We start from the raw sequence: 13,266 nt of genomic DNA, 5'->3' as shown, positions 1-13,266 counted from the left end.
TTAAAAAAAAAAAAAATTTCACCAACTTATCTACTTAGCTTTAGGGCTATAAGCACAAATAATTCAAAAGAATTTCCAGTGAGCTTACTCTAAAGCTATTTTAAATCAACAAAAAGAAATACTGAATGAATTTTGTTCCTTCTATAAAGTCAAAAACAATCCATGTTCTGTATGGCATGAGTAAATCACATTAACTTGTTTATACTAAACTCAAGGCCCAATTATTTCAATGTTTTTTCAAGTTCTAATGGCTTTGGGTTCTTGGTGGTGGCTACATCTCCAGCTATGTTTCTCAGTTACTTTAGGCATTGAATCAGTAGATTATAAATAAACAAAAAAAGCTGAAGACAACAATTTGAACAATTTCCCTACACTTCAGTAGTCACTGGGACCACAGATTTCTAAAGTAGAACTCATTAGAGTAACTGGGAATTATATTATTTTATATCTTTGAATTCTGTCAGTTTAATGAGATATTGTTAATTCATGGAAATTAGTTGAAAGAATTTTAAAAATTGGTTTTCTTCATAATAGATATTATCCATATGAGCTAATAAGCTGAGAGATACAATAAATGTTTTGTGATACTATAATCAACAGCAAGTTTTGTAAAACTCTTCTAAAGAAAAAAATAAAGACCCATAGTACTTTAAGTGGAAGGACTGTATGTATGTCCTTAACAGAAGTGAATTCAAGCTTCTACACTTACGTAAAATTTGAGTAGAGAAGAGAATCAATAGCTCTAGAATTGGTAAGGTTTTATGAACTCATCTCTGTGTTCTAGATACTGTTTCTGTGACTATTTTGTGGTATTAGAACAAACATTTTTTTTTAATTCATTTCTTTATGGGACTTCTATCCAGTTAGAGAGTTTAAATGCAAGAGTAAATATCATACAACCAAGAAAGAAGCATCATTCCCAGAAGGTCTCAGGAAGGCCATATGGAGCCAGGAACTGAGCTCCAGTATGGTATTCCATTATTTTCATGACAGACTTTGAATAATGTGGATTCTCCCATGATGCCACTGCTTGTATTTCTCTGATGGTGGTTTAGAAAATGGGTAATTTCACAAGCACTCTGAATTTCCTGTTTAAAATCAATCTATCTTCGCAATTAAACCACATCTGTATATTTTTAAACATTGCAACAAGTATAGGCAGCTTATATAATTATTTATTCTGTCTACCAGTCAAGTCTCTACAAATACAGATTAATCAATGGGTTCTTGCAATTAATTACTATAGCCCAGCAGGAGTCAGTTACTCACCAGTTAGGAATCATGACCTAGATTACTTGGATTTACCAGGAAAATGTCAATTCCACCTCCATTTTTTTCTTTTTTTTTTAGTTTGAAGGCAGTTCTATTTCCTGGCATTGAGTCATAACATAAATCTCCCTCACCCCTAGGGAGCATCTATCAAAGGGTCTATCACTCAGATAGTAGAATAATTTTGAAGGTGTGCTTTCCAAGTCTTTCTGCCATACTTAAACGTAGGAAAAGAGAACTGTTGGTCTCTTCTGCAGTCAGGCTTCTGTCTCCCTAGCCCTACTCCAATGAAGAAAAAGTTGTTAATTTGATCAGTCTAAGCCTGATAAAATGATGGTAATGAACAGATCAGGAAGAGTTATGCTTTTTGAAAGGTGTGAACCCATATTTTATGAAACTTTCCTTGCATTTATTGTTTAAAATAGGTAAGTAGAGCCAGGTAGGGCTTGAACCATAAGGACAAGTCATTCATATTTGTGTGACTTATATTCTCTTTTTCTCTCTGCCATCCATCTTTTTTCAGAAGGTAGGAAATGTATATTCTTCAAATACAGATTCAGGGAGAGTTACTCCCCCATATTTCTTTGTTGTTTGCTTTAGTGTTCCATTTTTGCTTCCTTTCTTATCCTGTTTTAAAGGTTGAGGTCAACACCCTATCTAGTATTCTCATCCCTAAATGTGACTTAGATCATCTTCAGGGTGACAAATCTGTAGTTAAGAATAAAAGTTTAGACTTTTGGCTGGAGGTCTAATTGGAAAAGATGCTTGCTCCTTGGAAGAAAAGCTATGACAAACCTAGATAGTATATTAAGAAGCAGAGATATTACTTTGCCCACAAAGGTCCATTTAGTCAAAGCTATGGTTTTTCCAGTAGTCATGTACAGATGTGAGAGTTGGACTATAAACAAAGCTGAGTGCTGAAGGATTGATGCTTTTGAACTGTTGGTATTGGATAAGACTCTTGAGAGTCCCTTGGACTGCAAGGAGATCAAACTAGTCAATCCTAAAGGAAACCAGTCCTGAATATTCATTGGAAGGACTGTTAGTAAAGCTGAAGCTCCAATACTTTGGCCACCTGACGTGAAGAATTGATTCATTGGAAAAGACCCTGATGGTGGGAAAGATTGAAGGCAGAAGGAAAAGGGGACAACAGAGGATGAGATGGTTGGATGGCATCACTGGCTCGATGGACATGAGGTTGAGCGAGCTCCAGGAGTTGGTGATGGACGGGGAAGTCTGGCATGCTGCAGTCCATTGGGTTGCAAAGAGTCAGACATGACTGAGTGACTGAACTGAACTAAAAAGAAGTAAGTGGTAGAACGAGGTCTTTAGAATTAGACTTATAATTTAAATTTTGGACTAGTTAAGTGATTTTGAATATAGTGACTTTGAGTTTTAGTTTTCCCATCTGAGAAATGTAGATATATTTTAATAGAAGTAATAGGATTAAATAAATCTGAATGTATGAAGATGACACTATCATGAACAGGATCATCTTTACCATCATCACTTCTCTGTGTTGAGTGTTAAGTTTTGTATAGACATGATTTCATTATTATTAGCCCCAATTATAGCTTAGAAAATGGAAGCCAAGAGACATTTAAATGTTTTCTGTAAGATAATATGGCACATGCAGGTCAGAGACAGGATTTGAACTCAAGTCTGTCATATTCTAAAGTGCATACTCTGAACTACTCTCTGGTATGGCCTCCTGCATGTTCCCTTTATTAATATAACTAGCTTCATTCTGTTCATGCACAATGTGTGCATAAACTGGATTTAGGGGAAAAGTCGTGTATCCTCTTTTAGCTCTGAGTTGCTGAAGGTACTTGACTACATGTACACTCTGAACAAAATAATGATTTAATCACATCAAGTTGAATTCATATATCAACTAGCTCTGTGTTATCCAAAACAATAGCTACCTTTATAAGTGGCTATTTAAATTTAACTCAATTAAATAAAATTTAAAAATACAGATCTTCAGTCAGACAAGCCATGTGCAAAAGCCACATGGAACTAGTGGCTACTGCATTGAACAGTACAAATACAGAATAATTCCATCACTGCAGAAAGGTCTATTGGGCAGCACTGAACTAAATGAATTTCAATGGGAATATGAAGAAATTTGTTTATCAAAGAGTTTGTCTATCACAAATCACAGAAGACACTTAACTAGAAAACTCTTGCGTCACATCCTAACACATACACATACATATCTGTAGACTCACAGCTATGCAAACCAAATACAGAGACTGAACATTCATTCTGCAATATTTTTCTTCATGCTTAACCTGAATCTGATGCTGCAGGAAAAGCTTTGCCTGTGCAACAACATGTTTAAGCAAAGCACAGAAGATACACTTCTATGTTATTAGTTATCCACATCAACAGATTCTCATCTTAAACATTCCAAGATACAGACAGGCCCGTGAAACTGTAGAAACATTTAGTCATCCTCATTTTTTGAAAGTTCCTAGAGAGTTCAATTTGTTGGATAAGCTTCAATAAAGGGGGAAGGGCAGTTATTTAAGAACTGTGTTTTTCTGGAGGAAACTTAACAAGGCAGGAGAGATGGCATTCTGATATATTGAGCCAATCTTCAGCAATAGTCCATACAGCCATAAAGATATGGAAAATGAAAAGCCAGAGTGATCAAATAACTTCAGGAAAATAAACAGATAAGCACAAAAAAATGAAATGAATCAGCATGCCTTTATTCTGCCTGGTTTCCTGAGAATCTATATAGCAGCTACTGACAGAAAAGTGACTTATTAAGAAACACATACATTGTTTGTTCCTGGGTCCTACTTGTTGCTGTAGTTTTGCTTTTTTCTGTTTAAAGGCAGCAGAGGCTATTCGTGTAACAAACACAAACTTCCTCTTCTTTCTGTTTGTCAATAAATGTAAAATTATTACCTCAGTTTAGAAACAGCCACTTTTCAATTACTTAATAAAAATTAACATCTCTAGGAATCACTATATATATTAAGCATCTTCTAGAGTTGTATATTTATTTTAAGCATTGCATGCATGTATTTATTATCTGTGTAGTACTGGATTCATTTACCTCTAGATAATGGCTTTTAAATACCATCAACACTGTAGGGTGAGTGTGTGGAAACAATATCCCCATTATGTTATTGTTGTTTAGTCACTAAGTCATGTCCAATCCTTTTGCAATCCTCATGGACTGTAGCCTACCAGGTTCCTCGGTCCATGACATTCTTCAGGCAAGAATACTGGAGTTGGTTGCCATTTCCTTCTCCAGGAGATCTTCCCAACCCAGGAATTGAACCCACATCTCCTGCATTGGCAGGCAGATTCTTTACCCTTGAGCCACCAGGGAAGCCTTAATGGAAAAAATAGATATCCTCTAGCTTGCATTTTGTGATTATCAAAAACATTCTAAATATGCATAATTTCCTAATTCAACCTTTAATGCCTATACTTTAAAAAAAATGACAGCATTTTACTATCTGATATAGGTATACACTTAAAATGTGCTTATGAGAGATTGAAAGATTATGCTTGACATTTATATTCAGAAAAGCAAAATGAACAAAAAGAAAAAAATGAATATTTTTCCTAATTTCAACAGAACTTTGACATATTAGGCAGGAGAATACAAATGTTAGTTTAGAGAAAGCAAGAGCTAAAGATAGAAGTTTAAGAAAAATATGTTGGTATCCTTGCATGCGTGCGTGCTAAGTCACTTCACTTGTGCCAGACTCTTTGCAACCATGTGGACTGTAGTCTGCCAGGCTCCTCTGTCCATGGGTTTCTTCAGGTAAGAATACTGGAGTGGGTTGCCATGCCCTCCTCCAGGGGATCTTTCCGACCCAGGGATCGAATCCATGTCTTCTTACATCTCCTGCGTTGGCAGGTGGGTTCTTTACCACTAGCGCCACCTGGGAAGCTCATTGGTATCCATAGTAGCAAATAAAATAAACTCATCTTGATTAAGGTTTCCTTTATATTCACATGAATAAAGTCAATGGATTAAAAAATGCTAATGTATTATGACATTCCCTTTGTCTAGAAATCTACTCTTGTGACATCTGACAGTTGTTGAAGTTTTGCAGGTATTCAAGGAAGTCATGGACAATCAAAGGTCACAAAGAGAAGATCCAGCACAGAAAATAAATAAATTAAATTAAATTAAAAATGTGAGTACCAGAGGGATCCAGTGTGCATCCCTACTATGCTTTTTTATGGAGAATTTTCTAAGCAAAAAATTTTTAAAGCAAAAACTCTCTTGCTTCTACAGGAAATGCCAAATTCTTATCATGGTTGTTTGACTGTAAGAAAGTCAGGACACCCTAAATGTGGCTACTATGGCTGCTTCTCCACTACCAGGGCCAGGATGTTACTAGAAAAACTCACAGAAGACAATTTCAGAGGTGGGTTTTCTGGCTTTGGTATTCAGTATTAAGGTCCTTCTTTAGAATTCATACACACATTTTCTACAGGAAAACAAGACACAGAGAGGTCATCACCTCACTTCATTCCACACCTGCAAGATTTCAAAGTTTGTGTTTGAGAGATCGGGACATGTTAGAAGGGCAAAGTGCTAGAAAAAGCTCACCTAATGAATTATCGTAGGAAAATATGGGCAGTCAAGTACGGCCAAGAAGGTTTCAGTAGTCAACAATGATTAGAAGTCAAGGGGGGAAAATGTCATGCAAATAGCAATCATAAATTTAAATATATGCTCATTTGCACATCTGAATTAGTACGTTTATAGTGAAGGCAGATAATGTTCACCATGGTGCTTGAATCACATTTTTGACCTGGAAGAACACGTACATTTCTTCTTTTTATGTATTGAATGGTTCAGCCTAATCAAACCACTAGCAGGCCAAGAGCTAAACAATAAATTCAGTCTAAAAGAGATGTTACCAAGCATTGTGTGTATGTGCTCGTGTGTGTGTGTGTGTGTGTCCATGTGCGTGTAGGGGAGAGGGTGGTGTTGACTAAATTGATGGAAATGTCTAATCCATTACATAAACATGGTTATGGCAGCATATAAAATACACAGGACCAGAACTCATCATGGAAACACTCTTCAAAGTCATGGTATTGATTTCAATTATGATATCCTTTTTGCTAATGCATTCTGTGCACCTGTTGGTGGGCAGAGAGAGCAGGATTAAATCAAAGTGAAAGCCATACCTAAAGCAAAAAAAGGCTTCATGTAGCCCATAGAGAGAGAAAAGAAGCAAACACTGTGAGCTAGAAGAGCCATTCAGAGAAATGTGCTTAATGGCATGAAGTTTAAAATCGCCCATAAATATGAATATATTATCCATCTTTTTCTCTCTTGGCACTTGTGCAGTTGACATTACCACTGTCTGCTTGTTAATATTGGGAGAACTAAGCTGGAAAATGTGATGGCAAATCCTTAACTCAAGCAGCAGTATATGGAGCAGGCTGTTAAACTGCCATGTTAGCAGAATGCATAAATGTCAACATTATTTTAGAATGATTTATTATATCTATAACAGTCAAAATAAATAAATGTGGCCCCACAGTCCACAACCCATGGATGGCTTTTCTAATTCAGGATTCTGCAGATGACGTTTTCTATCAGGATGACATTTCAGACCTTTAAAAATAAAATTTGGAATTTTCTGGGGATTTCTAATGTACTTGGCATATTATTTCAATTATTCTAGAAGGAAGGGTTTAGTAGAAAAGTGCTATCAAGTAGTTAAATGAAGAAAGGGAAGAAAAAAGAATGTGACATAATTCGCTTAGATAGCCATCACTGCAGAAATGGCAATTGCAAAGGTGATTGCATTGTAAAATGTCTTTCTTCAATCTGATTGCTGCGTTGACAACATAAACACTCCTACAGATGAACTTCTCCTGAACGGAAATTGAAGAGCAAGGATAGCTATGTGGGTTCAGAATGCAAAATAATAATAAAAAAAATTACCTGCATATATACTTAAACATTTATTTTTTTAGTTTTTATGGAATACAGCATATTTTCTATGGGGATTTTTAAATTAAACCACAATAAAGTATTCCACTGGCACCAATATTTTTAGAACTCAAATGGCTCATTTATGATCATTATGAAAGTTGCTGTATTTCATAGTTTGCCAACTTTAAAATAACACACCACTCATTCTGAACAGGTGGATCAAAAAATGAGAAATTTTCCAAAATATGAAAGAGAAAAAGATATTTGGAAGAATTCGTATGTTTTTTTTTGCATTTTATAAACAGAAAATGGTATTAAAAATACAATATGATTGTTCTGTGCTTCCCTGGTGGCTCAGATGATAAAGAATCTGCCTGCAGTGCAGGAGACCCAGCTTTGATCCCTGGGTTGGTTAATGAGAAGGGCCAAATAAATCGATATTAATACAGTTACACAAATCATTGGTGCTGATGTCCTTACATTTATCATAATATACATATATAGTACATATAATACATATCTACTATATATAGTACATAATATAAATGAATTGAGTGATGTATTGTTTTTATACAATTATTTTCAAAACCACACCACCTTATTTTGGGTAAACTTCTGAAATAGGAAATCCCAGTAAAATTGATTAGGTAACTTAGGCTTTAAGTTAACATTAAGTGAAATAGTTCTTATGTCTATCTGGAGTAATACTGGGGTATACTATTAAAGAATTTTAAAAGAAAATTTGAGACTAAAAAAAATGCATATGAAAGGTGAAAATGTTTGTGCACATTTTCCATTTGTAGCAGTTTGGTTCATACATTTTTGCACAGGATACTTTTCACATTTTTCCTCTGTATGAGTGAACACCACCATAGAAAATTCAGTATTTTAAAACAAAGTCCTGGGAACAATTTTTCTTGAGATATTTTCCTTGTATTTTTCCTCTTTTAGTGTCCTTATTTTCTCAAACTACATTTTATAGTCTCCTTTATTGTCCTGATGTCCAAAAGAGCCTTCACATTTTGAATCCTAAAATATATTTGGTGATTATAATGGATCTTGGACCAAAAGACCCCCTTCTAACATTTCAGCTCTCAGATACTGACAAAAATACATGACTATGTGAAACAGGAACTTTCTTTTAATGTGTGAGATTAACAAGGAAGAAAAGAATATGTGACCACTGAAAGATGGGTTACCTTATTTTGTGCTGGTCTTTTTGTTACTTTTTGTATAAGGTACACATGTGAAAAAAATAAGATAATTATCTATTTATTATGAGACTGAGGTGATGAGTAAACTACATATCCTAATGAAATGGTGTGGAAAAAGAGGAAGGAGATCTATTCTTAAAGCAGTCTAAAATACAGACTATACATAAGAGCTAATGTGGAAAGGGACAAAGGTGAAGGCAGAGTTAAAAGTATGCATATCTATATCTGAAGACTAGAGTCTGGGCTCTGGTTCCAATATATGATATCTAACCCTATTCAAAGTTAATAATTTAATCTGGAATTTTCATTTTTTCCATTATATAAAAGTGGGTCAAAATGACTCAAAGAAAATTGAAGTACCAAAGCTGATTAGGTATGTACTTACAGTGCAGACTGAATCTTCCTGGAACCCAACCTGATAATCGGGGCCAATCTGCTTCCCAGCTGGCAAATCTGCTCTCCTAAGGTCATCAAAACCAAGGCTGTTCTGAACTGAGTAACACGTTCTCCACCATGAAGAACAGAGATAAATAAGAATGCCCTCTAGTTCTCTGCTATCATTTCATACCCTGATACCTTTGGCCACAACTCTACCTCCTCCAATTGGATTTTTCCCTCCTGGACCTTGGGTGAGGACTATAAGATCCTGATACGTGAATGTCCTCTCTTCCCCTTTGGCAGGCTGAAGTCTTTCTTGGGCCTCCATTGCTTCACAGGTAGATCATTTATCAGTACAGACACAGGATCAGGTTTCTACTTCTGATTGTTACTTAATGCAAATATCCTTTGACCACACTTTGCACATTGGCTTGGACAACCTGAAACTTTTCTTCACTGGTGACCATTCACCAGAGATCTAATCATTTACCTCTTTGAATGTCATTAGAGTCAGGCAGGCAGGATGCCACTCCTGGTGGCATCTACCATGGATTGGCTTTTGCAGAGTTAAGATGACCTGACCCAAGGGCTACTGGCGAGTCAGTGGCCCCATCTTATTAAGTATCCCAGGACAATTCTTGAAATTCCACTGAAGTAGAGAAGTATTTTGGATGACTTTATGCACCAGGCACCCTCGTAGGCCCTGGGCATATAGAAGGGAAGCAGAAAATAAATAATCTGTGCTTTCAAGAAGCTTAATAATCAGAACCACTAGTTGTTTTCCTTATACGTCCTCTTTCTTCAGCCTAAATAACGAATGGATGTTTAACTTGGGGCCCAAGTTATATTCCTTTATATTTCAAAATGATAGATAGGCTTGCCTTATTTCTTATTTTAGAGTTTCTTTTTTTAAGGTCTCATAGTAGGAAAAATAGTGCCAAGTAAAATTTCATATTATCACTGTCAAATTGTCAATATATTTATTTTTCTTGTTGGAGGCAATGTGAAAACATATTCCTTAAATTAAAATTTTCCTACAGGAAACCTGTCACATAGACCTTTTATCAAGATTATATTATGGTTGTGTTTTGGCAAATAAGTTTAACATCCTTCAAAAAGCTATCATGAAATATAGCCTAGATATGTGGCTTTTCTTGTGAATTTTGTATTTATACCCTTTACAGTCTTAAAGAGATGATAGTACCAGACCACCTTACCTGTCTCCTGAGAAACTGTATGCAGGTCAAGAAGAAACACTTAGAACTGGACATGGAACAATGGACTGGTTCAAAATTGGGAAAGGAGTATGACAACACTGTGTATTGTCACCCTGCTGATTTAACTTCTATGCAGAGCATATCATGTGAAATGCTGGGCTTGATTAAACACAAACTGGAATCAACGTTCAGTTCAGTTCAGTTCAGTCACTCAGTCACGACCAACTCTTTGCAACCCCATGGACTGTAGCGTGCTAGGCTTTCCTGTCCATCACCATCTCCTGGAGCTTGCTCAAACTCATGTCTATCGAGTTGGTGATGCCATCCAACCATCTCATCCTCTGTCATCCCCTTCTCCTCCTGCCTTTAATCTTTCCCACCATCAGGGTCTTTTCCAATGAGTCAGTTCTTCTCATCAGGTGGCCAAAGTATTGGACTTTCAGCTTCAGCATCAGTTCTTCCAATGAATATTCAGGACTGATTTCCTTTAGGATGGACTGGTTGGATCTCCTTGCAGTCCAAGGGACTCTCAAGAGTCTGATTGGTGGGAGAAATATCAACAACTTCAGATATGCAGATGATACCACTCTAATGGCAGAAAGTGAAGAGGAGCTAAGGAGCCTCTTGACAGGGGTAAGAGGGGAGAGTGAGAAAGCTGGCTTAAAATGTGACATTTAAAAAACTAAGATCATGGCATCTGGTCCCATCACTTCATGGCAAGTAGAAGGGGAAAAAATGGAAGCAGTGACAGATTTATTTCCTTGGGCTCCAGAATCACTGTGGAGAGTGACTACAGCTATGAAATTAAAAGATGCTTGCTCCTGGGAAGGAAAGCTATGACAAGAACCTAGACAGCATATTAAAAAGCAGAGACATCACTTTGCCGACAAAGGCCCATATAGTCAAAGCTATGGTTTTTCCAGCAGTCATGTATGAATGTGAGAGTTGGACAGTAAAGAAGGTTGAGCACTGAAGAATTGATGCTTTTGAACTGTGGTGCTGGAGAAGACTCTTGAGAGTCCCTTGGACTGCAAGGAGATCAAATCAGTCAATTCTAAAAGAAATCAACCCTGAATTTCACTGGAAAGATTGATGTGGAAGATGAAGCTCCAATACTTTGGCTCCCTGATATGAAGAACCGACTCATTGGAAAAGACCTTGATCAAAAAGGTGATCAAAGGCAAAAGGTGAAGGGGTGGGTAGAAGATAAGATGGTTAGACAGCATCACTAACTCAATGGACATGGATTTGGGAGATAGTGGAGGACAGAGGAGCCTGGGGTGCTGCACTACATGGAGTAGCAAAGAATAGGACACGACTTAGTGACTGAATAACAACAACAATGCTTTATAGTTACTTATGCATATTATAGATAATCAGTCTCCAAGTGTGTTCTACAGAACAAATGGAGCTGAGCTGATACGCACTGTGTACAAAGTTTTCATAGACTAATTAGATTATGAAATGCCACACACCATATTTTCCTCTAATAGATTCACAACGCAGATCAAAATATTAGGGACTTCCCTGGCAGACCAGTGGTTAAGACTCAGTGCTCCCAATGTAGGGGGCACAAGTTCCATTCCTGGTGAGAGAACTAGATCCCATGTGCCACAACTAAGACCCAAAGGCCAGATAAATTAAAAAAAAAAAATTACAAAAATAAATAAAATGAAGATGTTAAAAAAAAGATTAAAATATTAAAATCCAAGTACTCTTGTAAGGAAGAAAAAAAAAATAAAGCCTGACTGAATGTTAACACAATGTTTCTCAGACTTATTTAGCTATGTAATACTTAAAAAAAAAGTAACACTACTTTTCAGAATAGGTAAACCATGTGAAATCATTTTGCTGTTTATTTGTCTTCTATCACACAAAATGAAATTCCCCGAGACAGGGCACTCTTGGCATCAGTAATACAAAACTGGTACTCATCTCAATACGTACAAATTAGTGAATAAAATACTACTATGAATATTTTTAAAATACTAGTGTTATTTGGAGTTGTGTTCAGAAATGGTTCTGACTAGAAGCTCTGAACATGACCTAAAAAGAGTTGAAGCTTTTATTTTTCAAACCAACTTGATCTTTTTATTGTTTGTTCACCCATTTGTTTTGTTGGTTATAAGTTCAGTTCCCACATGGGTTGGTTAGATTGCTCCTATCTATAAGGTACCTAAATCCTAGATTTCTGACCCATAAAATCACCATCACATACCTCATAAACACCCACAACTGATCTCCAGGAAAATAGAGGTGAATGCCACTGCTTCCTTGCTAAATCTGTACCTCTACTGCAAAACAAATAAGACAAACAAGTACACTGTCACTTCAAAGGAAAAAGGTCTCCCAGAAACAAACAAAAATTATGCATTACGACACATTTATTTCTCCTAATTGGTGTGTGTGCCTGCTAAGTTGCTTCAGTCATCTCTGACTGGGGGTGGGTGGAAATGTGGGGATCAGAGACACCTTCTATGAAGAAAGCATATTATTTTGCGGTTTGCAGTCAAGTGAGAAATACTCAGGGAATTTAAAAAATTACTAGTAATAAAGGGGGATATTAAAATTCTCAATTATTGATCTGAATTTAAAAATGCAGGCAATGTGAACTGCAGCTATTTCTGGACAAAGGGTGAAACTAACATATTCAATGCTTTTTCTCACAACATAAAAAAATGAATAAATGCTGAAAATTAATCCCTGATCATTCCTATAGAGTCAGGAGGCACTTTGATTATCTCAACTTTATTTTACATTCACTATTGTACCCAGTTATCCACTATTTTAAGTGATTGCTTATTTTCTCCAGAATACACTAAGGCACACCCACCTCTGAATATTCTAGTTTAAATCCATTTTGGAAAAATACTCTTCACATTCATCAGAAAATTGTATCTATATTACCTTCTGTAAAATGTGCTATGGGTTTAATTTTGAGATATGTTATGAATCCCACTTCAAAAGGGAAAATCCAGGGGCATGAATATATTCATTTCAAAAATAAAAATGAAATTCTCAGAACAAAGAAAGACAAAACCATATACCTGAACACATTTCTTGTTTGATTAATTATTCAACAGTAACATTTTTGTGGCAGAGTTGTTTCCCCATTCAGTAACTTTGAACCCAGTTCTACTCTGATAAAAAAAACGTGGTTAATGTAAGGAAGTACTGAATATTACTTTTTAAATATTGCTGTAACTTCGTATAAGTGTAATTTAAATACAGAATGAAAATAAATGACATTTTCAGG

At 36.0% G+C, this 13,266-nt stretch overlaps 1 protein-coding gene and 1 pseudogene across 4 annotated transcripts in view; one reads left to right on the top strand and one right to left on the bottom strand.

Moving 5' to 3' along the window:
- The window catches only part of LINGO2 (leucine rich repeat and Ig domain containing 2), a 1,356,204-nt gene that overhangs the window by 279,970 nt on the left and 1,062,968 nt on the right, over positions 1 to 13,266 (bottom strand). For 2 of the 4 annotated variants that reach the window (XM_081497679.1, XM_081497708.1), the window contains one exon: positions 12,229 to 12,304. The exons of the other annotated variants lie outside the window; for them this stretch is intronic. The gene's annotated coding sequence lies outside the window, so the exon portion shown is untranslated. The remainder of the gene's footprint in view (positions 1 to 12,228; positions 12,305 to 13,266) is intronic. 4 annotated transcript variants of the gene reach the window in all.
- Positions 1 to 13,266, top strand: part of LOC145516084 (uncharacterized) — a 93,930-nt pseudogene that overhangs the window by 70,489 nt on the left and 10,175 nt on the right.

The sequence above is a fragment of the Giraffa tippelskirchi genome, chromosome 1 (genome assembly GCF_054371585.1).
Source record: "Giraffa tippelskirchi isolate mGirTip1 chromosome 1, T2T-mGirTip1v1.2.pri, whole genome shotgun sequence".
NCBI lineage: Eukaryota > Metazoa > Chordata > Mammalia > Artiodactyla > Giraffidae > Giraffa > Giraffa tippelskirchi.
The sequence above is the reverse complement of the archived record's forward strand: the minus strand, read 5'-3'. Positions and strand labels throughout refer to the sequence as shown.